This window comes from Dipodomys spectabilis, unplaced genomic scaffold, assembly GCF_019054845.1.
Source record: "Dipodomys spectabilis isolate Male_0828 unplaced genomic scaffold, ASM1905484v1 ptg000057l, whole genome shotgun sequence".
Classification (NCBI taxonomy): domain Eukaryota; kingdom Metazoa; phylum Chordata; class Mammalia; order Rodentia; family Heteromyidae; genus Dipodomys; species Dipodomys spectabilis.
In genome coordinates, this window is record NW_024870734.1 from 4,171,650 (window position 1) to 4,194,790 (window position 23,141).

The following is a 23,141-nucleotide window of genomic DNA, read 5'->3' on the forward strand; positions in this document are numbered from 1 at the left end:
GTTGTTTATATCTGCAGTTTCTCTGTTGAGTTTTTGCGAAGTTCATCTATTTACTGGGGAAAGTTGTGTGTTAAAGTCCTCAACAATTAATGTCTTTGGATCTATGTGGGATTTGAGGGAAAGTAGTGTTTCTTGGATAAATTTGGGTGCTCTGTTGTTTGGCAAATAAATATTTAGAATTGTAATATCCTCCTGAAGGAGTGATCCCTTAATTAATATGTCCCGACTTTTTTACTAATTTTAATTAAAAGTCTATATTATCTGATATTAGGATTGCAACTCCTTCCTGTTTATGGGGGCCATTTGCTTGGTAGATTTTGTCCCAGCTTTAAAATTGAAAATGTGTTTGTTTTTGTGGGCAAGAGGTGATTTTTGAAGGCAGCAGAGAGAAGGATCTTGCTTTTTAATCCAAGTAGACAGATATTGTCGCTTAATTGGTGAGTTAAGTCCGTTAATGTTGCGAGATGGAACTGAGAGGTATTTGGGAGTTCCTGCTATTTTATGTACCTTCTTGGGGGCTGGGAAAACTGGGTTCTTCTTATGGTTCTTGGATTCTTAGTTTGGGTGCTGTTTCTTTGCCTTTATTGTGGTCTTGTAGGTTTTCTCTGTGTAGTACATCTTTAAGATACTTTTGTAGGGCTGGTTTGTGGAGATATATTGTTTCAATTTTTCTTTGCAATAGAAGGGTTTTATTTCACCTCCGATCATTAAGGAGAGTATAGCTGGGTAAATTATTCTTGGTTGATACTTGTTTGTCTTTAGAGCGTGGCTTACATCATTCTAGACTCTTCTTGCTTTGATTGTCTCTGCTGAGAAATCTGAGGTGATTCTAATTGATTTCCCTTTATAGGTGATTGATCTTTTATCCATGACAACTTTAAGGATCTTTTCCTTGGTCTGAATTGATCCTGTGTGTATTATAATGTGACAATGGGATGTCCTGTTCTGGTCTGGTCTATTGGGAGTTCTAAAAGCTTCTTGTATCTGAATAGGCCTATCTTTTTGCATGTTTGGGAAGTTCTCTGCTAGGGTCCTGTAAAACAAATTTTCTAGACCATTGACTTCTGGCTCTAGGTGCTCCGGTACGCCCATTATCCTCAGATTAGGCCTTCTAATATTGCCTTCCTAGGGTTGAATGTTGAATAGATCTATCATAATTCGTTGATTTGTCTTGGATGGTTGTATATTCTTTCTCGATAATATCTAGGCTGTCTTCTATCCTCAGGATTCCATCGTCTGCATGGTCTATCCTACTATCCACACTTTCTACTTTTTTTCCCTCTAATTGGTCGGCTTTTATGGCTTCAAATTCTTCGTTGGATCTTTGCTTTATGTCTCGTATGAAATTCTTTACTTCCTTAATTTGGTGTTCAGTGTTTATTCTCAAATAAGTTAGTTGATTGGTTATAGTTTCCTTGTACTCCCATTCCTTCTTTTAGGATCCATTCAGCATTCCCTTTGTGGATTCCCTGACTTCTTTCTGCTTTCTGTTTATGGATTCCATGAATGCCTCTACTGATCTTTGTCTATTCGCATCCTGATCTCTCAATTCCTGTATTACTCTTTGATTAGCGTCCCCACGTTCATGCAATTCCTGTAGTTCTATTTGACTGATCTCAGCGTGCTCACACAATTCTTCTATTTCTCTTTGAGTGTTCTCAAGCTGCTCATGCAATTCCTTTATCTTTATTGAGTAGCTTCCTCACACTCATGAGTTTCCTGTTTTGATCTTTGGTTTGCCTCCTCTCTCTCCCTATCATGCTCACACAGAGTCCTTTGCAGATTTTCAATCTTTTTATTTACCATGTTTACCATTAGTGTTTGTAGAGCTTTTTGGGGGCTCTCCTCTGGATTATTCATTATCTGTTCTGTCCACTGATTATCATGAGTGGGAGTTGAGATACCCGGACTTACCATTTTTCTTGTGTTTTTCTGGCTTATTCTGCCCATTTGGGGTGAGAGTAACTCCAGTTTTGTGCTAGAAAACTATCTTAAGGCAAGCATCAATGAAGTCTGTAGTTGCACAGTCAAAAGTCTACAGATACAATCTAGTTCAACAGGTATATTTTTCAACATCAAACAACTATGTATTAATAGGCTACGAACCGCAAAGAAGAATTTGGCAAACCAGAAGTTATTATGTTTAGCGAGAGATGTGGGTATAAATAGGAATAGAGGGATGTGGAAAGGTAGAGGGAGAGCTAACGTAGTCCTAATCTCAAAATAGGAAATAGAATGATATTAGAGACTGGGGAAAAAAGAAAGAGAAAAAAAGACAAGGAAAAATAGTAAAACAAAAACGTGAAAAATTTAAAAATAAAAATGCTTATAATTTATATAGGTATATAGAGGTAGTACGGCTCTTAGGGAATTTAAGTCTAAGAGGTTTTAAATTCAGTAATAAATTTCTGGATCAAGTGTGTATACAATGGGGGATAAGGTCTAATAATCAACTACAGATATATCTGAGAATGAGCAGAACAGTGATTAAATCATGCAAAGAAGAATGAAAGAGAAGAAAAAGTGAAAAGAATAAGAAAGAAAAAAAAGGATCAAAAGGTCAGTAGAACTAAACAAAAATGAAAAAAAGCACACACACACATATACCCTTAAAATAAAAAAATTATAAGAGGAAGAAAAAAAGTTAATAATTAAAGTTAAAGGTTAAAAATATTCAAAAAAATTTAATAAAAGGTACCAAAAAAGAGTTCTTTGCTTTTTTGGGGTGAGAGGGGAAGATGCTTTATCTTCCTTTTGTCCATAACCAGTCTCTTGTTGGAATCTCTGGTCTGCTTGTGGTGTTTGATTTTCCTGTAGCTTGGTTGTTTTCTTAAGTCAGTTTGTTAGAGCAGGCAGAAAAATGTTTTGCTTTACCCAGGATTTTGTCATCCTTCTCCCAGGCTAGTTCAATAAGAGGGAGATCTGCTTTGATTATCACAAAAGAAGGTGATGGCTGTTTCTTCTAGTTTGGAGATGCTGTGATGGGGCTAGGTTCTGGGTAGAGTTGAGGCCTTTCAGCAAACAGTAGCTTTTCCTTGAGGAGCTAGCTTCTGAGGCAGTCACAGAGCCCAGCCAGGAGCCATTCTCAGGGTTTTTTGTAACTGAATTTCTATTGATTGTCTTGGCTGCTGTAGAGAGGGGGCAGCCTCTGGCTTTGTTTACCCAGTGAAGAAAGCCAGTCCTGGGGCTGGTGCAGGCCTGGGCTGGGTGAAATTTCCCTAGGTGGAGCTGAGCCTGGCAGGTCAGGTTAGGTTCCGGTGACCTGCTAAATGGCTTTTTGTTTTCATCCAAGGACTGAGTTGGAGCTAGTTGGTCAGCCAGGCTTTTGCCAGTATCAAAGATGAAGATCTCCAGTAGTGGGCAGGGTGGAGTGACCTTCCCTTCTGTGCTCCCTGAGAAGGAGTGAGGAAGTCAGGCTTCTACTCACACAGGAGTCTGTTTCCTGTGTCTTCTCTGGTCTGGGATCTGAAGGATGAAGATGTCTGCTCCTTGTCAGTTCTTGCTGGTTTTGAGTAGAATCCTCTCTCCTGCTGCATCTGGCGCCTTTGTCCTAGACTCCTTGTGTTGCAGATATGGCGGCTACAGCCGCCACCACCCCTGCCACAGCCGCAACCATGACTGAAAAGTGCTAAGATTTGTCTCCTTGCCTGGATTTTCTCTCTCTGGCCTAACTCTCTGTACTGTGATGGCACACTTGGTGTGATTCTCTGGCTTAGGACTGTTCACTGGAGGACTAAAACTGCTTTCTATGTGAGAGCTTGTTTAACTTCAGCTTCTCCTCTACTATCTTCCCGGAACCCTAAATTTAAATTTAAATGATAAATTCTTTTAAAATCATTTCACTCGGGCACAGGTATGGATAGATAGGTGATGTGGGCAGAATCAGAATTATTCAGAAGGTTGTAAGTGGATGCTTACCTAATTTTCTCTCGGCTGGATCACAGAATATAGACTGTCCTAATTGGAAAAAGTTAGCCTTCCGAGGTTTTCTACATATAAACACTCTATCAACATTTTATTAGATGACTATTCAAGATTAGCTATATGTTGATTGATAATGACTGATCATGACAGAAAGTTGAGGGAAAACCATCTACACTTCAGTGAGGTTCTGATTTGTGCTTCACAAACTTATGAAAGCTCTACATGAGAAATATAGCAGCTGCATTTCTAAAAAGTCCTTGTGTTGATACACTTTCTAATATTTTCTCAATTCAAGTACTTCTCCTTGGAGTCCCATACTACTCAATGATGCTGTATTAGCTCCTTGTTACAATTTGCAGACAGGTCTTTTGACGAAATTTGTGTTTTTCAAAATTGCTCTCCAAATTCCATCCACAAACTGCATACTAAATTTATCTGAAAAAATTTGTATCTGTTGATAGTGCATATACTTTTAGTTTTCATTACAAATATAGAATGTAGTAAAAATTCTCATAGCAATTATACTGAACTAACTTGTGGGCAGATTCTAATGTAAATAATATACTGTGTTCATGTAAAGATTTTGAGTATCCAAAGTAACAAGCCTGTGGTCCTAAAACCAATACCTTACTTATACTGAGTGACAAATACAACTTCAAATAAGTACAGAATTTTTCCTTGTATCTTTTTAATATATATTTTATTGTAAATACTGTACAGAGTGGTTACAGTTACATTAGTAAGGTAATGAATACATTTCTTATTGAGCATTGTTACCCCCCTCCTTTGTTTTTCCCCTACCATCCCTTTCCTTCACACATCCCCACCTCCCCCCTTCACCCATCCTCTGATAGAGTGTCTTGTACATCTCATTGTTACAATGGGTTAACCAGTATCCTTTCCTTATATCTTAAATGAACATATGCTGGCTTGATTTATGCTGATTCTACTTGTGTAGACACATCTAAAATCAGTGACCAAGTCCAAGAGCACATAAATGAAATGCCATAATTTTTTTGTCAGTTGGTATAATTGTGTTCTACACATTTATTGACAAGTTACAATTTATTTTCAAACTTTAAAACATTAAAAATACTTTCGTTTTTTCTTATTTTCTTGGCCAGGAAATCAGCAAGACCTCAGTCAGCATTTCTCATATAGAATTATCAAATGGGTTAGTTAACTGTTTATGTAGAGTCCAGTTTTCTGAGTCCAGTTTTCTAACTCATCTGCCTAGGAATTCATTCTGGCTGTTGGAAAAAGAGCTCAAGTAAAGATGCCATTTAAAGCCTTATAACTTTACTCTTTACCAGGGTATTGTCCTGCTACTTTGGTTGTTGAGCGTGTCTACAAGAATTTGCATTCCATGAGGAGCAGGGAGACACCATATGACTTATACTTACTGAGATTTCCAAGTGACTTGGTATCACTTGTACTGCATTTTGTAAGTCAAAGCTCTCTAAAAATACCAGTTTTAAGAGATAAGAGGACTGGTAAAAGAACTCTTAGAGACAAATACATCTTCAACTTATATTGTTCCAAGTATTCCATTTAAGGCATATTCAACAACTGGTGAAACTTGTGTTGGCTGTAATTATGTGTCTTTGTCCATGTGTGCACGTATACATGTGTATATGTATGTTTGTGAATAGTAATATACATGTGTACATTATGGCTTATATCATCATTTACTCCTTGCTAACAAATTAGTAAGGAATCCCTAAAGATTTAACAGAAACTGTAGTTAAAGTCTTAACTCTTCAATCTGCTTCTTTACACAAAGACTTTGCAAATTCTCATTAATAAAGTTTCCATAAACTCTGAAATGTACATAATTAGTATTTAATGTCTGCTACCATAAATTTTAAATACTTTATAGAAAAGTTTTATACCTGCCTAACAGTCCTATTTTTGGCATATATAAGTAAAATCCCCAAATTAACCATATTTAAAACATTAAAACTTTTCAAAAACCTTAACACTTGCTGCAATGTTCATTTTGACAGGTGCCTTGTATAGAATAATTGAATTCCTCCTCCTACACATCTCTTGAACTACAAATATCTGGAATTATTTTGTTTTTGGCATGTCTATCTTGATTTTATTCTTAAAGGTGTGCTTATGTAAGACATACATGATTCTAAAATTTCACAACAATTCTTCTGAACTTACTTTTTATTGAATTGTCTAGTTTAATAAAATGACTAAAAATTATACTTTATATATAAAAAATGTTCTGTGTTCAATTTAGCATCACATACTCTAACATTGGAACGATACAGAGAAGATTAGCATGCCCCCTGCGCAAGGATGACAAAGAAATTTGTGGAGCGTTCCATATTTTTACAACAACAGATGCTGAAAGGTATGTGGCCACAAGGGAACCGTACTGCATTCTTGGTGGGAGTGTAAGCTTGTTCATCTACTTTGGAAAGCAGTATGCAGGTTCCTCAAAAGATTCCACATAAAATTCCCCTATGACACAGTAATCCCACTTTTGGGGATTTACCCAAATGATCATAAACAAGATCATACTAAAACTACCAGCACAACTATGGTTATTGCAACATTATTTACGATAGTTAAGATATGGGACCAACCCAGATGCCCCCATTAGATGAATGGATCAAGAAAATGTGGTATATATACACAATGGAATTCTATGCCTCCATCAGAAAAAATGACATCGCCCAATTTGTTAGGAAATGGAAAGACTTGGAAAAAAATTTATTGAATGATGTAAGCCAAGTCCAAAGAAACCTAGGTCCCATGATTTCCCTTATTTTCAATAATGAATATATGTCTGGGATAAGCAGAAAAGTTCAAAAGATATGTGCATATACTCAGATAAGATGATGTTAAAGAAATTGAACCCCAAGTAGGGATACAAGTGTTTTTTTGTTTCTTGCTATTTTTTCTAACGTACTTATAATGTGAAATGTCATTTTTTTGTTTCTTTGTATGTTTCTCCCCACGCTATAACCCCTGTATTCTCTGTATTTGAAGTTGGTGCACTTACATCTTGTATGTATGCTTCTCTAATTTGGGGAGGGGAAGGGAAAAAATACTCCAATAGGGATACAAGTTGACCCATTGTAACAATGAGATGCACAAGACACTATGTTGAAAAATGAACTTTACAATTTAGGCAGAGGCAGGAAAGGGGAGGGGAGTGTACTTGTGGAGGTGGGAGGGAAGGGATGGTAGGGGAAATACAAAGGAGGACGTAACAATGCTTGTTAGGAAATGTACTAGTTTCCTTGTTCATGTAAATGTGACCCCTCTACAGTATTATTACAATAAAAAACATATAAACATTTTTGAGATGCAAGAGTTTATTTCCTCTATTTTACCCATATAATATCGTTAACAAAGAAATTAATGCAGAATACTGATATGAAGGTAATTTGAATAAATGTGTGTGTGTGTGTGTGAGTGCAGCAGCCCGAAAGCAAACACGCACGTGCATGCAAACATGCCATGCATGTATATTGGCGTGCTCAGAGTTTAAAAGCAGGGCTTTAAAGTCTTGCTAGACCTTTCCTATCTAGATTGGTGAGCTACTCTATAAGCTACATCTCAATTCCTCGCTCTTTGCTAGTTCATTAAACATTTTGAAAAATAATTTCATGAAGTTTTTTTTTTTTTTTTTGGCCCTGATTGGCTCCCAAGTGTTATCCACAGATCTGAGTCTCCTGAGCAAATATTCAGAGTAGATAGGTATGACCAGCCAGCACAAGTCTTTTAGAATAATTTTAAAAATAAAAGAAAATTTACTTCATGGGGCCTGTTTTATCATCTCCTAATTTGAAAGCCTTTTGGAGTAAGTATATGTCAATTTAATTCATTTAGGGACTGTTAAAAGATAGTAAGGGATTATATTTAAAAGTTTTAGTACTTTTTGAAAAAGAAACTGGAACTGTGGAACAGAAGAAATTTGGCTGTCTTCGGCCCTCAATTTGTAAGCTCAGCTCTGTGCATGATGACCCAATGTCACGAACACAGTCTGTGTTGAAGACAAAATGTGACAGTAATCAATCACCATGGGCAATATTTGCTATGCTATTATTTCTTGGACAATATGAATATTGAATTGAGAATGTAAGAGAATGGAGAGATTTTACCCACCTTTTTGGTATTGCTGAAAGACTTTTGGAAACTTTGACTCATTTCCTTCCTCACTGTGTGTGTCTTTGGGCCATACGCTTACTGTCTTTAACTACAAAGGAGGAGGCTGCAATGCTTGGTAAGAAATGTATGCATTATCCTGCTCATGTAATTGTAACCCCTCTGTACAGTATGTTCACAAATAAAATAAAATTAAAATTAAAAAAATTAAAAAATAAAAAAAAACTACAATTTTTCTCAACACTACAATGGTAATAACATTAGCATTATAGCAGATGTTATCTTAAGAATTAACAGAATAAAACTTCTGAAACCCTTAACATAAACCTATGAATGAGCTTTGAGTTTAGCCAGCATTCTTTTTTAAATACCAAATAGAATGTGATAATTAGTACAGAAACCATTACATGTAGTGTGAGCAACCAGAAGTAATATCTATTGACCATGCTCTGCTTCCAAGGAAGCCAGGTGGATAACTTCTCATGCTGTATATCAAACTGGTTATGTTATGTCGTGATAATGTAAAAATATCAGGGACAGAACGATGAAGGAATGTTGTAGACTGAGGTGAAATCCATATAAAAATGTGCAAAACTGATAAAACATAAAAGTATCTGAGCAGTGTATTGTGTTTTACATCATTTAAGTTTCATCACAAAGATAAGGAAGACCTAGAAGAATAAATTGTCTTTTTGATATTCTATCATAGGTCCTTAGAAGGTTGAACACTTTCCTCATTCTTGTAGAGGCATCATCAGATGAGGGGAATTATATTTTTTGTTTGCTTCCTTCCATTTATTCTTCAGTTTGAAATCTGTACTACATGAGATTGAAAGAAACCAAGTGAAATTAGTCATGCAGGCTTTGGAAAGAACAATCAAAATAAAATAAATAAAATATATATAAAAGTTCTAACTAAATTGAGTTATGTAGTCTCAAGCGTTAACAGAAAATGATTTAAGCAATATCATGCTATTAAAAATTTTTAAATGTTAAGAGCTGCTTAAATTTTTCCTTTCTACTACCTTGAATTAATTATTGATTTTCTATAGAGAGACTAAAGATGAGGTTAACAAGAAACTTGATTAAAAATGGACAAATGTTCTGAATAGACATGTTTTCCAAAAAGCCCTGAAAATCGCCTGTGGATTTACAAATTTGTATTTAATACAACTTCTATGCTAGCTTAATGCTTTGTGAGCAGAAGTCATTAGAGAAACGCAATTCAAAATTACTATGTTACTACTTCTTAACTATTATAACTCTTACCTAAAATATCCAAGGAACCAGGTGTGGTGGTAAAGGTTCGTAATTCCAAGTGATTGGAGGTTGGAGTCTAAGGCCAGTCTTGGGTACTGCACACAGTAAAAACCTGCCCTTTAAAAAACTCAAAAGGTAATAATGTTGGCTGGCGACACTTGAGAAAAGGAAATTGTCTACACTCTTGGTCAAAATACAGGTTTGTGTTCTCATTGTAGAAAGTAGTATGCAGTTTTCTAAAGAAATACAAAGTTGAAATACCATCTGACCCACCAATCACGTGATTATTTCTCTCTCGGTAACTCATAAATATATCTGTAGTTCATTGTTATTCACATTATTCACAACAACAGCCAAGATATAATTCGACGTCCAGTGTTCAACTACAAACTAATAAAGCAACTGTGGTACATGCACAAATATCTTTATCTGTTGATCCCAAAGTAATTTTTTTATTATTTTCCTGTTTCCATGTGATTATCCTCCAAATTAGAAATCCAGATATATGATTTAATTTAACCAAAACTATTTATTGAGTATAAGGACCTTCTACTCTCTACATTTTTCAAACCAAATCACAAAATATGATGAGTCTGAAATAACTAGACTCTTTTTGACCTATGTTAATATTCTTTACAATGTGAGTGAAATGTTTAAAAAGTATTATTTGTTTTAGCTTAATTGCTCTGAAGAGACCATAAATGATATTATCAAAGCTTAAAAATGATTTGATTTAAAATTTAGAATTCAGGAAATGTTTTTGACCACTCTCGTTACTGGAGCCTTCACTACAACCTCATGAGACAATTTATATTGATGAAGCAAAAATCTGAGGTTAGACATTTATGAATAAAAAAATCATGTCATTCTGAATATGTAGAGCTACATATAAAACATAGAAAATTTAGCTTTTAAATATATGAATATGCTAGTATATTTAATTGCAGGGTAAGTACTAGTTCTGAAAGGAGATAAAATTGCACTTATTTTGAAATGTAAACCTAAGTATTTATTTGAATAAATGGCAATGTTTAAAATATCACTCATTCAAGAAACAAGATGTACAGATAGTTGTTTTTCATGCCAATTAGGTTCTCTAAACTTACTACAAATACTAGATTAGTAAACCTAATTCATTGCTTTATAGGGAAATAGCAATTCCGTTTCCTAAAACTCATGACAATAACTTTTTCTCAAATAATTTCTAAGTAACTGTTTTATACTTTTTTGTCATGGAATCTTATTCGATAAATATTTATTCATTAACTTAAATAATTGGCCAACAATATACATTATGCATGGATAAAGTTTATCTAACACGAGTTGTTTGTTTTTTTTCAGAAGACAGATCATGGCTCTCTTAAAGAACATTAGAAAGCAGTGTGTTCTTTATTAATTTTTAGTTATTTTGATAATGGATATTAATTGTCAGAAGTGACAATTCCATAATATATTTAACGTATTTGATTATACTCCCTCTATTTCCTTCTCATTACTCCTTCCTCCAAAGATCTTCTCTTTTTCACATAAAATTACATCTTTATATATGCGCATATAAACTAATTTGGAAGATTTAAGCTAAACTGCAAGTTAATTCAAGATGTACAGTGAATTAATAGGATGAATAAAAACCTGAATATTTTTTGTTAACTTTTGAATTGAGCTATCATTATTATTATGGTTAGGGTTAGGATCCCAGACAGAATTAGAATTAGGATTAGAGAAATAGAAAATTTAGGTTCATCACAGGATGACCCATTGCAACAATGATACTCACAAGACACTATGTTGAAAATGAAGTTTACACCATGGGGAGGGAGGGGTAAGGGAAGTGGGGAGGGATGGGATAGTGGGAGAACAAGAAAGAAGTGGGTAAAAATGCTCAACAAGAAACTTACTCCTTACCTTACACATGTAACTAATCCCTATTTAAAGCATATTTTCAACGAAATAAAATTTTTAAAAAATAATGAAAAATAAAACCTGACAGCAAATAGAAAAACACTTAAAATTTATGTTCAAAATGCAAGTAAAATTTAGACCTACACACTGAGCAAGAGTTAGGATAAATATGAAAAAAGTGGCTTGTTATTAACATGATGGTTCGGTTATATGTATGCTTAGGATTAGGAAAGGTGTGCCAGTTAGGGTTAGGATGAAAAAAACATGTAAGACATTGTGTAAAACTGCCACATATTTTAAGAAGAATGAATGGCAAGAATGAATGAAAACCAGTCTGTGTTACTTTAAACATTCAGAAATAATTTGGTTTAAAGTGTGAGATACTTTTTTGTTCCGGTTAGGGTTAGGGAAGGATAAGCTTTAAGGTAAATTTTAGTTTTCCAATAAGAAGTAGAAGCCAAAAAATGTGCGAATGAATAGAATGTAGACAAATTTCCTTACATTATCCATTTGGTGTTAAATCAGAATGTGATTTGGATTGAGTTTCTGGTTAACCAGGGTTGAGGATAGAGTGAAGAAATGGGTTAAACTAGTGGCTTGCGCCTGTTATCCTAGCTACTCCGGAAGCTGTTTTCTGAGGATCGCAGTTCAAAGGTAGCCCGGGCAGGAAATTCCATGAGACTTTTATCTCGAATTAACCACCATAAAACACAAAAGCGGTGCTGTGGCTCAATTGGTTAAACGCACACCTTGAGCTAAAGAACTCAGGGATCATGCCCTGGCCAGAGTACAAGCCCACGACTGACAAAAGAAAAAAGAAACGTTAAATATTAAGTAAAGCTGAACCTTTTTTTTTAGGTTCTAGGAATTCAGTAAAAGCTGGGATAATGGAAGTACAATGTATTTCATAATATCAGGATTTGAGATCAATGGGTATAATGATACCTGTTATGGAACAAAATACATTCAGAGTTAAGAGTGAAAAAATCTATAGGGTCTACAGAAAACCTGCAATTTATTTCAAGAATTACCAGTGGAATTTCAGTTAGGATTGCACAAAACGAGCATTTTTCATAAATTTTAAAACTGGGATATGATTAGTGTCAAGGTTATGGTTAGGATTCAAGCCATTGTTAGGCTTAGAGTGAAGGAGAAAAAAATGAGGGTCAAATTGAAGGTAAATTTTAATATAAGCCTGATAAGAATTAGAATGAATGTAAACAAGAGTATTGCTATTAATATTAGAATCTACTTACAATTAGGCTGATGGTTATTCTCAATGTTCCAGTTAAGAAAGATTAAGTTTAGGGTTAGAAAATGACTAAGATATTGGAAAAAATGAAACCTGTGTTTGGAAGGATGAGTGAAAACTAGTGTACTTGTGATAGTGTTAGTATTGTCATATAATTTGGATTGAGATTAGGGTCAGTATTTTCTTCTGATCATATATACTGTTATGAATAAGAAAGCTTTTAATATAAAATTGTGTTCAGTAACAAGTAGAAGCAAATATGTGAGACTGAATAGTAACTAGAACATTATCATTATATTTATTTCTCAGTGATCATTCTTGTAGTGATTAATGAGAGTTTTCCAGCCAGGTTTAGGTTGAGAGTTAGCGTTAAGTAATGGACTAGATGGTAAATAAATCTGAAACTGTTTTCAGATACAGTGGTTCAGGAAAAGGTAGAATCAATGGAAACTACAGTATTTTTCCTGGTAAGAGAATGTGAGGACAAGTAATATAATGGCTCATGTTAGGAAACAAGATAACTTTAGAGGTAGAGTCAGAAAATTTGAGGGAATTAGGGCAAACTGAAACTCATTTCCATAGTGAAAACTGAAGTATTCATTAGAATGATTAAAAACTAGAGTATTTTTCTTAAACATTAGAATGGGATTATGATTAGGGTGAAAGTTAGGTTTTAGTTCCAGCTAGGCTTAGTGTAAGCACTAAGGAAATGGAAAATTTAGGGTCAAACTGAAAGTAAATCTTCGAATAATAAGTAGAGTTAGAATTAGGATGAATGTGAAATAGAAAACTGCTAATAATATTAAGATTAAGGTATGATTACGGTGAGGGTTAACATCAATATTCCAGTTAGGGTTAGGATTACAATAAAGACAAGATAATGAGTGAAACTACAAACTATTTTTAGAAAGATGATTTGAATTGAAGTTAGGATGAAGAAAAACTGATGTATTTGTGTGGTTTTTAGACTCCAAAGGCCATTAGTTCTAGGTTTAGGTTTAATTTCCTAATTCAGTTTAGGCTTAGGGTTAGGGAATGGTAAGCTTTAAGGTAAAATTGAGTTTCTACTAAAACTTTCAAGTAAAGTAAGCGCAAAATTTAAAAAAAAAACTACAGAGTTTCCCTAATTTTCCTATTCAGGGTTCAATAGAGTTAAATTTAGAGTTAGATTTCTAGTAAGGTTTAGATATATAGTTAGGGTTTGGAAGTAGAGCAGATTTTAAGTAAACCCGCAGCTTCTTTTTGGATATACAGGAGTTCAATAAAAGTTAAGATCAATGGAAACTATGGTATTTTTCATGATATGAGCATTTGAGGTTAATGATTCCTAACAGGGGACAAGATAGATTTCAGAGTCCAAGTTAGGGAATCTGTAGGATTTGGAGCAAATTGCAAATCATTTCAAATACAATGGGTATCTGTAAGGATGTATCTAAACTCGAGTAATGTCCATTAATTTTAGGATTGGGTTACTATATCATCAAGGTTACTCTTAGGGTTTTGACCAGGATTAGAATTAATATTTGGGAAATGGAAGGTTGAGAACTTGAGTGATTTACTTCATTTGTGTATATATAGATATGTATATATGTATATATATACATATATACATATCTATCTATCTATCTATCTATCTATCTATCTATCTATCTATCTATCTATCTATCTATCTATCTATCTATCTATCTATCTATCTATATATATAGATATATATATATATATATATATACATTATTCTAAGGCTTTAACTCAAGGCTTGGGTTCTGTTCCTGAGCTTAATACTGTAGGCAACGAGCCACGAATCCACTTCCAGATTTCTTTGGCAGTGAATTGGAGACAAGAATCGCACAGACTTTACTATCCAAGCTGATACTGAACTGAGATCTCCATATCTCTGCCTTCTGATTAAAGTTAGAATTAATGGCATGAGCTACCAGTGCCCAGGAAAGTGCTTGACTTTTATTGATTGTTTTTACTTATGTTCAAGACCAAGTCTTGAATTTAATATCTGAGAGCTTTGGTCACGAGGTAGCCAATGTCACTTGAGCCATATCTCCTAAAATGATTATTTTAAATAGCTGGAAATCATTAAATTTTCTTCAGATGATAGGCATCATTACTGTTGTTCTAAAACTCATCCTAACAAAAAAGGATTTATAGACCCTAGAGATGATCTGAGCACATTCTCATGCTTTGCTTCTAATTGCATAACATTTTAGGGACATGATTTTTAATCAATATTTTGAGTTATCATTAAATAAAGCAATTAATGCATACAGTATACTTTGATCAATGCCAACCCTTTCAACATTCTCATCCATCACTCCTCTATGAATATCTTCCTTCACTCTTCTTAATTTTGTAGGAAATTTACTGGATTCCTTTCTGCACTTCCACCAACTCCTCCTCCTCATTGTACCTTTCCTCCCTTCACCTCTCTTTTGACTACCCACTTTCATATTATCCATCAACTCTACTCCTAGGCATTTACCTGAAAGTTTACAAACCAGGATATAGTTAAAGTTTCAGCACAACCATGCTCACTGAATCAGCCCAGATACCCCTCAAGAGAAATGAATGAAGAAAATGTAATACACACCACCCACACCAACACACTGGCAATTCTACTTACCCATCAGAAAGAATATTGTACCATTTGTATCTCTCATCTCTCATTTCTCTCATTTCTTCTGTCTGATATCCCATTGTCGCCTTACTGTCCCTGTACTGCAGTAACTGACGCATGCAAACTGATGTAAAAGATTTTCAGGGTTATTGGCTAGCCATAGATTCCTGAATATGAGTACTTTGCTCCTTCTCTTTGTCTATTCATGCCTTTGAGTAGTGATTGTGCAGATTCATTTGTACCATTTGCTACACAGAAAAGAGATGAACTACTTGTACATATATTTACATACATGTATATACATACATACATGGATATATGCATTTTATGTTTTCAAGAATTATGGAGCTAACAAAAATCACATGCATTTTCCTTCCTTTTCAATTCTTTCAAGCCTAAATAACTTTGTCTCTTTTGAATACCTAATTTTAAAGAGAATGTCACCATCTCTGATCTGTCAGTGGCCTTGAAATTAGATATTCAAATAGGACAAACTTATTTAGGCTTTTTGGTGGAAGAGTGGAGTATTACTAGGGTTCTATCCAGGAGTTCTCTGCTTGCTAGACAGGACTTTGGTTGTATAGCACCCATCAGCTCAACCACTGTTGCCATACTTCTAGTCCATATTATTTGCTTGAGGTCTTGAACTTTTTGCACAGTTGTGATCTTAGATTGATGGAGACTTTGTTACCTATGCCTCCCAATAATTAGCTAGGATTTCAGATGTGAATCATGATGGCCAGCTCATTTGTTGAGATGGGAGATTGCTGTCTTGGCAGTTATTTCTGTGGTCTAGCCTCAGCCCATTATCTTGTCATTTCTTCTTCCCAATCAGCTGGGATTACAGAAGTGGATTACTATACTTGGTGTACATGACACCTTCTTTTTTTAAGAGGTTTTTATTGTAAAAATACTGTATAGAGGGGTTATAGTTACTCTAGCAACGTAATGAGTGCATTTTCTATCAAGCAGTATTACCTCCTCCTGTTTGTCTCCTACCCCCCTTCCCTCCCACCTCCCACAACTTCACTCCGCCTCTCCCCTCTTCCCCACTTCCCTGCCTAAATTGTAAACTTCTTTTCTCAACATATTCTCTTATGCATGTCATTGTTACAATGGGTTGGTCTGTTTGCCTATTTAAACATTTTTTTTCTTTCTCCTCCCCAAGCTAGAGAAATGTGTATTTAAGATGCAGGGCACGGACATATATAATTTTTTTCAAGACTCCACTTAGAGCTCCTATGACCCAGCAATCCCACTTTGGGGCATTTACCAAATGATCACAATCAAAACCATACTAAGCTACCAGCACAACAGTGTTTATTGCAGCATTATTTACCATAGCTAAGATATGAAACCGACCCAGGGCCCCTCAGTAGATGAACTGATCAAGAAAATGTGGTACATATACACAATGGAAACCTATACCTCATCAGAAAGAATGACATAACTCCATTTGTTATGAAATGGAAAGACTTGGAAAAATTATATTAAGTGAAATAAGCCAGGCCCAAAGAAACATACGTCCCATGGTTTCCCTTATTTGCAATAACTATTATATGTCTGAGACAAGTAAAAAAGTTCAGATAAGTTGATGTGAGGCGAAATGAACCCCAAGATAAGGCTTCAAAAGAATTTTTTTCTTTCTTTTGTTTGTTTCTAACATATTTATAAGATGATTTCTTTTTGTTGCATTTTATGGCAATCCCCCACGGTATAACCGATGATTTCACTGTATTTGATGTTGGTATAATTTGTGGAGGGGAAGAGAAAACCAAATTGTTTAAATAGGGGTATAGGTGGACCCATTGCAATAATGAGATGTTCAAGACATTATGTCGAAAAACGAACTTTACTACTTTGGCTTGGGGTAGGAGGACGCGAGCTGGGGCCAGATGGAAAGGGATGGGAAGGGGAAACAAAGGAGAAGGCAACAATTTTTGATAAGAAATGTACTCTTTACATTGCCCACGTAATTGCAAACCCTCTGTACGGTACTTTCCCAATAAAAAAAAGAGAAAATGTGATATATATATATATATATATATATATATATTTATATATATATATATGTATATATGTATATATATATATATGTATATATATGAGTGTGTGTGTATATATGTATAATGGAATTCTATGCCTCTATCAGAAAAATGACATCGCCCCATTTGTAAAGAAATGGAAAGATGTGAAAAATTATGTTTAATGAAATATGCCAGGCCTAAATAAACATAGGTCCCATAGTTTCCTTTACTTGTAGTAACTAGTACATGGTACCATATGACCATATAATATGATGTTAATTGAAATGAACTCCAAGATAGGGATATAACTGATTTTTTATTCCATGAGTTTCTTATCTCTATATAATCCCCAAAATAAAGTTCGAAGGGGAGCTGCGGTTGATGTATAGAGCACCACACATTAGGGAAACAGCTTAAGTGAGAAGGTAAGATCCTGAGTTTAAACCACAATATCAGCACTCAAAATAGTTGATTTCTTTTCCTTGAGGTTTTTATTAAATTGCTCAGAAAATAATCAACATTGAATTTATGTTTAACATTACTATTAAAATCTAGTTATATTTATTGATGTTATTCTTTGTTTTCCTAAATTTTACTTACATATTAATATCCAGTAATGGAAAGAAGTGATTATTATTTCACAAGTTTTTATGGCAGTTGGATATATGGATGATAGATGCATACAAGGAATTTGGACTGAAAATAGATATGTACAAGCTCTACACATAAAGAAATGATAGTTGAAGTAGCAATGAGCATGTATGAAATAAACTAAAGAAACAGCAAGGCAAGATAAGTTATGATTCTGGAAAACACACAATTTTGAAAGAAAAAAACAAGTAAAATATGTAGCTTTTATTAAGAACTTTGTAACACACAGACACATTTTATTCCTTATTTCTACTGTAAGGCATTTCAGTAAAGTTTATTTTACAAAGTTAAACATGATTGACAATTAATACTAACTGGCTTCTGTCCCAGGTAAGCAATTATTCTAGCCGGTTGCCAGGGGTTCATGCTTATATCCTAGCTACTCAGAGGGCTGAGATCCCTAGATCCTAGTTCAAAGCCAAATTGAAGAGAAAAGTTAGTGAGACTTTTCTGTTCAATTAACCACGAGATAAGTGGAAGCTTCACTGTGGCTAAAAGTGCAAGCACTAGCCTTGAGTAATAAATTTCAGAGACAGAACCTAGGCCCAGAGATTTAGCTATCTGAAATTATTCTTAAAATACTTGTTCTCAGGATTCCTTTAACTTGTCTAGAAGTATGTTTTAAACTTAGGGATTTTTTTATTTCATATTATCATCATTGATTTTTAGGATGTGCAGAGAAAAATTATTTATAGTCAGAACTGGTTTGTATTGCTTTGTATTACACATTGTCTCTACACCCAGAGATCAGCTGGAAAGCAGATGGCCAAATCCTGGCTGTTGGCAATGAAGATGCATATGTGTTTCTTTGAGCAAAGAAACAAAATTATGAAATGGTAGCCCTTATATATAACACCTTAATAGTAACAATAAAATTAATGTTATTACTGTTATTATATTTTTTGTCAGTTGTGGGGTTTAAACTCTGTGTCTGGGCATTGACCCTCAGCTCTTCAGCTCAAGGCTAGCATTCTACCACTTGAGCAACAGTGACACTTCACATTTTCTAAACCTTTAGTTGGAGATAAGGGTCTCACAGACTTTCCTCCCTGGACTGGCTTTGAACAGAGACCCTCAGTTCTCAGACTCTTTAGTAGCTAGGATTACAGGTGTGAGCCACTGGCCCCCAGCAGTAAAATTATTTTGAAAAAGAAAAAAACCCATGATTGTATCCTTAAAAAATTACAATCTAGAAAGTGTATCTGTAATGTTAGTTGTGTCAAGTCACCATAGGCAGCAATCATTTTTGGATTTCACTATGTCCTGTCTAATGCCAGATAATATTTCATTCATTTATTTTACTTTTTCCTAACAAAGTTCATTATGAGTGGTGGCAGCACAATTTTCTAGTGAGCATCAACAATTCTTCAACATATTTATTTCAACAAACATCATTTTGCATTTGGTTGTTGTTGTTGTTGTTTAATTTTGCCAGCGCTGGGGCTTGAAATCAGGGCCTGGGCCCTCTCCCTGAGCTTCTTTGATCCAGACTAGCACTCTACCAATTGAGCCACAGTACCAATTCCAATTTTTCTGCTTATGTCATACTGAGGAATCAAATCAAGTGCTTCATGCATGCGAGGCCAGCACTCTACCACTAACCACATTCCCAGTTATTGGGACTTTTGTTGTTGTTGTTGTTGTTTAAAGATAGCATTTTACTATGTTTCCTTCTGTTGGCCTAAAACATAGGCTGGTCTCCAGCTAACTTCTAAATCATCCTCTCAAGTTCAGAGATTACAAACATTGACCCCCATATTCGGCTCAGGATTCTTTGTGAGAGAATACTCTTTCAGATATAGAAAGAGTTATTCTGTCTTCCTTGCACTCTATGGTTTTTGCATTCAGCGCTTTTAATCACATTATTGTCCTGTGTTTCCACTTCTAGATCAATAGAAATATTTCAGATTCTGGGCTGGGAAGGTGGCTCAGTGCTAGAGCGCTTGCCTTGCATGCATGAGGCCCTGGGTTCGATTCCTCAGCACCACATAAGCAAAAAGAAAAAGCCGGAAGTGGTGCTGTGGCTCAAGTGGTAGAGCGCTAGCCTTGAGCTGAAGAGCTGAGGGACAGTGCCCAAGCCCAGAGTTCAGGCCCCATGACCGGACCCCCCAAAAAAATAAAGAAAGAAATATTTCAGATTCTGAACTTGAAGCTGATCCCTGCCATCCAATCAACATCACATTCTTGTGAATAGCACTAGCTGGCCTCATGATCATAGCAGCCAGCTGGAGCTCAGCTATCTGATAGCGTTGGGCTCCAACAATGCAATCATTTCTGTGCACAGACTGAAAACTGTCATAGGTAATTTTGACTTATTCCATTCTATTCTCAGCTAAATTCTATTTTCAGCTTTGTATGCCTTAAAAATCTCTTAAATATTAATTACTATTCTCCTACATTCTCAAAAGTGACATATATGTCTTACTCTAAAATTCATTCAAACATGCAAAAATATTAATGTAGTTGCTGTCCACCTATGGCTCATATTTTAAAACCTGGCTACTTTAGAGGTAAAAATCAGAGGATCCTGGTTTAAAGCAACCTATGCAGAAAAATCTGAGATATCTCTCCAATTGAGAAACCAAAATCCAGAGTGGAGACGTGGTTCTCGTTGTAGAGTGTCAGCTTTGAGCAAAAAGACTAAACAGGAATATTAGTTCTACTTCTGACTCCATTATTTACTCACGGAACACACACACACACACACACACACACACACACACACAAAATCTACATTCTCTTTGACTCCCCTTCTTGAGCTGTATTCAGTGCCATTAACTTAATGCATGTATTCTCCAAATTATTATGGTAGGGAATAAACTACATTTGCTCTTATGATAATGTACTTCTTGTACTTTTTGTTTTGCAGTTTTTTTGTACTTATGTGAGAGAACAGTGTTTTGTGAAGACTAAACAGAAATTAATGTGTCAGTAAATAGGTAGGTGACAGACTGAAAAATGCAGATAATACCATTTGAAATTTTATTTCTCCAAATTTAAATATATGTACATATGTATGTATTTAAAATTTCTGCCAAGATTTTATTTCCATTAACAATAATCTATTTGTTCCATTATATAAATGTAACATATTGTATGACTCATAGTAGATTTATATTTATAGAATGTCTTTTCTTGGAGACAAGGTTCTGCAGTGTAAATCTGGCTTTCCTCAACTCCTAATTTTGTCTGGCATTATCATGTGGTAATTTAGTACCATGTCCAGCTATATTATTTATATTTTGTACAGTAGAATATTAATATGAACTGCTTTAAGCCACATATCTTCATGAGTATGAATGAATTTCTTGCAAAAAATGTTATAGATTGAGTTACTGAGTGAAGCCAAGTATAGTAGACATGCCTGTAATCACAGCAACCAGGAGGATTGTAAGCTTAAGAGCAGCCTGAGCTACACAGCAAGTCCCTATTAAAACAAAACAAAACAACAACAACTGGTGAGCTTGGAAGTGGGAAAGTAATGTTAAGTGGGGTGATAGGAACATACCAAATTGTTTGTGTGTTTGTGTGTGTGTGTGTGTGTGTGTGTGTGTGTGTGTGTATGTGTGCTTGTGCTGGTCCTAGGGCTTGAACTCAGGGCTTGGGCACTGATCCTAAGTTTTTTGCTCAAGTCTAGCACTCTACAACTTCAACCAAACTCCACCTCAAGCATTTTTAGAGGTCAATGTAGTTGAGTCTGCTACATTTTCCTGTTCCGGCTTAGAACCTTGATCCTCTTTTCTCAGCCTCATTTGTAAGATAACAGGCATGAGGCTGTATTATTGCTGTTAAGTAATATAGTAAACATCATGCCAGAACTCATAATGTGAGATATGTATTATTATGCTCACTTTAACTATGAAGACTTTGAGCTCCAGAGAGTTTAGTTAATTTTGAGTCCCTATCTCGTATACAGTGGAGACTTTATTCAAGTTCAACTAGGTCTGTTTATTTCAGAAAACATGGAGTCATCATCTGTTCTAGTCCACACATATTCTAGCACGTGCTGCTCTTTGAAAGCACAATTCTGTGCTTGACAACTTATTGTTCTCTCTCTTTAACTGTTTGCACCCCTTTTCATAAGCTAAGGAAAGCACACATGATGAAAAGAGCCATATTTGAAGGGGAAATTGATAATGAGTTTTGAACTTGATATCACATACATATTAGTCACATCTTCCATTTGAGTTATGCCTCCAGCACTATATTTGTTTTTTCTTTTGTATTATCATTACAAAGATGAGTTACACAGAGTTTATAGTCATATAAGTCAGGTATGGATATATTTTTTTTTTGAAATGTCACCCCTTCCCTTGCTCTCTCAATTTTTCTCTCTCACTGGTTTGGTTTTATTAACTTCCTCTTACTCCTCCTCCTCCTCCTCCTCCTCCTCCTCCTCCTCCTCTTCTTCTTCTTCGTCTTCTTCGTCTTCTTCGTCTTCTTCTAATTATTTTGCTGTAGAGAGGATAGTTACATACGTGTGGTAATGACGACATTTCTTTTGTATTTGTTTATTTTGTCAGTAATCAGGCTTGAACGAAGGGCCTGAGCACTGTCTCTGAGCTCTTTTGCTGAAGAATGGCATTCGTATTGAGCCACAGCTCTACTTCCCTGAGTACATTTCTTTTTGGACAATGTTACCCTTTCCCTTTCATAGGTCATTTTCAATATAGTACCAATTGAATGCCACTGTTGCACATGTTCATCATTTGTCTCTCTTTTAATATGACCCCTTTAACTTCTCAAAGAGAGATAAATGAAGAAATATGACAAAAATGAAAGAAAACAAAGAAAAATATCATCTTGTTTCTGTTTCCTGGTCACTGGCTACTTTTGAGATAAAATGTGTTTGTGTGTGTGTGTGTGTGTGTGTGTGTGTGTGTGTGTGTGAAAAATGTAGCTTGAACTCAGGGAGCTGACTTTTAGTTTTTTAACTCAAGGTTATCCCTTTAGGACTTGAACCAACCTTCACTCCTTGATTTTGAATGGTTAATTGGAGATCAAAATTTAACAGATTTTTCTAACCTGGTCTAGCTATAATCCACTTTCCTCAGATCTCACATTCACATTCTCAGATTCACAAATAGCTAGAGTTACAAATGTGAGCCACTGGCCGTGATTGGCCTACCTTCTTTTTGTTTAGTTGAAATGTAAAAGACAGTTGCAACCATAGTAAAAAGAAATCCATGTAACTTTCCCAGCTTCATTAACTTTTAATACTTTGTCACATATGATATGTACAGAAAAACATTTTTGGTTTTTGTCTGGGTTTTTTCCTCATGATGAACTTGATTTTATATAGCTTTTAATCTAGTAAATATTGTTGAGAATATGTCAGAGGGCATTAATGATCTTTTGTTGTCTTTCATAA

At 35.1% G+C, this 23,141-nt stretch overlaps 1 non-coding gene across 1 annotated transcript; it reads left to right on the forward strand.

Annotated features, from left to right (window-relative positions):
* The first annotated feature begins 6,162 nt into the window (after window positions 1-6,162).
* On the forward strand, window positions 6,163-6,269 carry LOC122108323. The gene has a single exon (XR_006147534.1). It is a non-coding gene; the product is annotated as a U6 spliceosomal RNA (small nuclear RNA).
* Window positions 6,270-23,141: the final 16,872 nt, after the last annotated feature.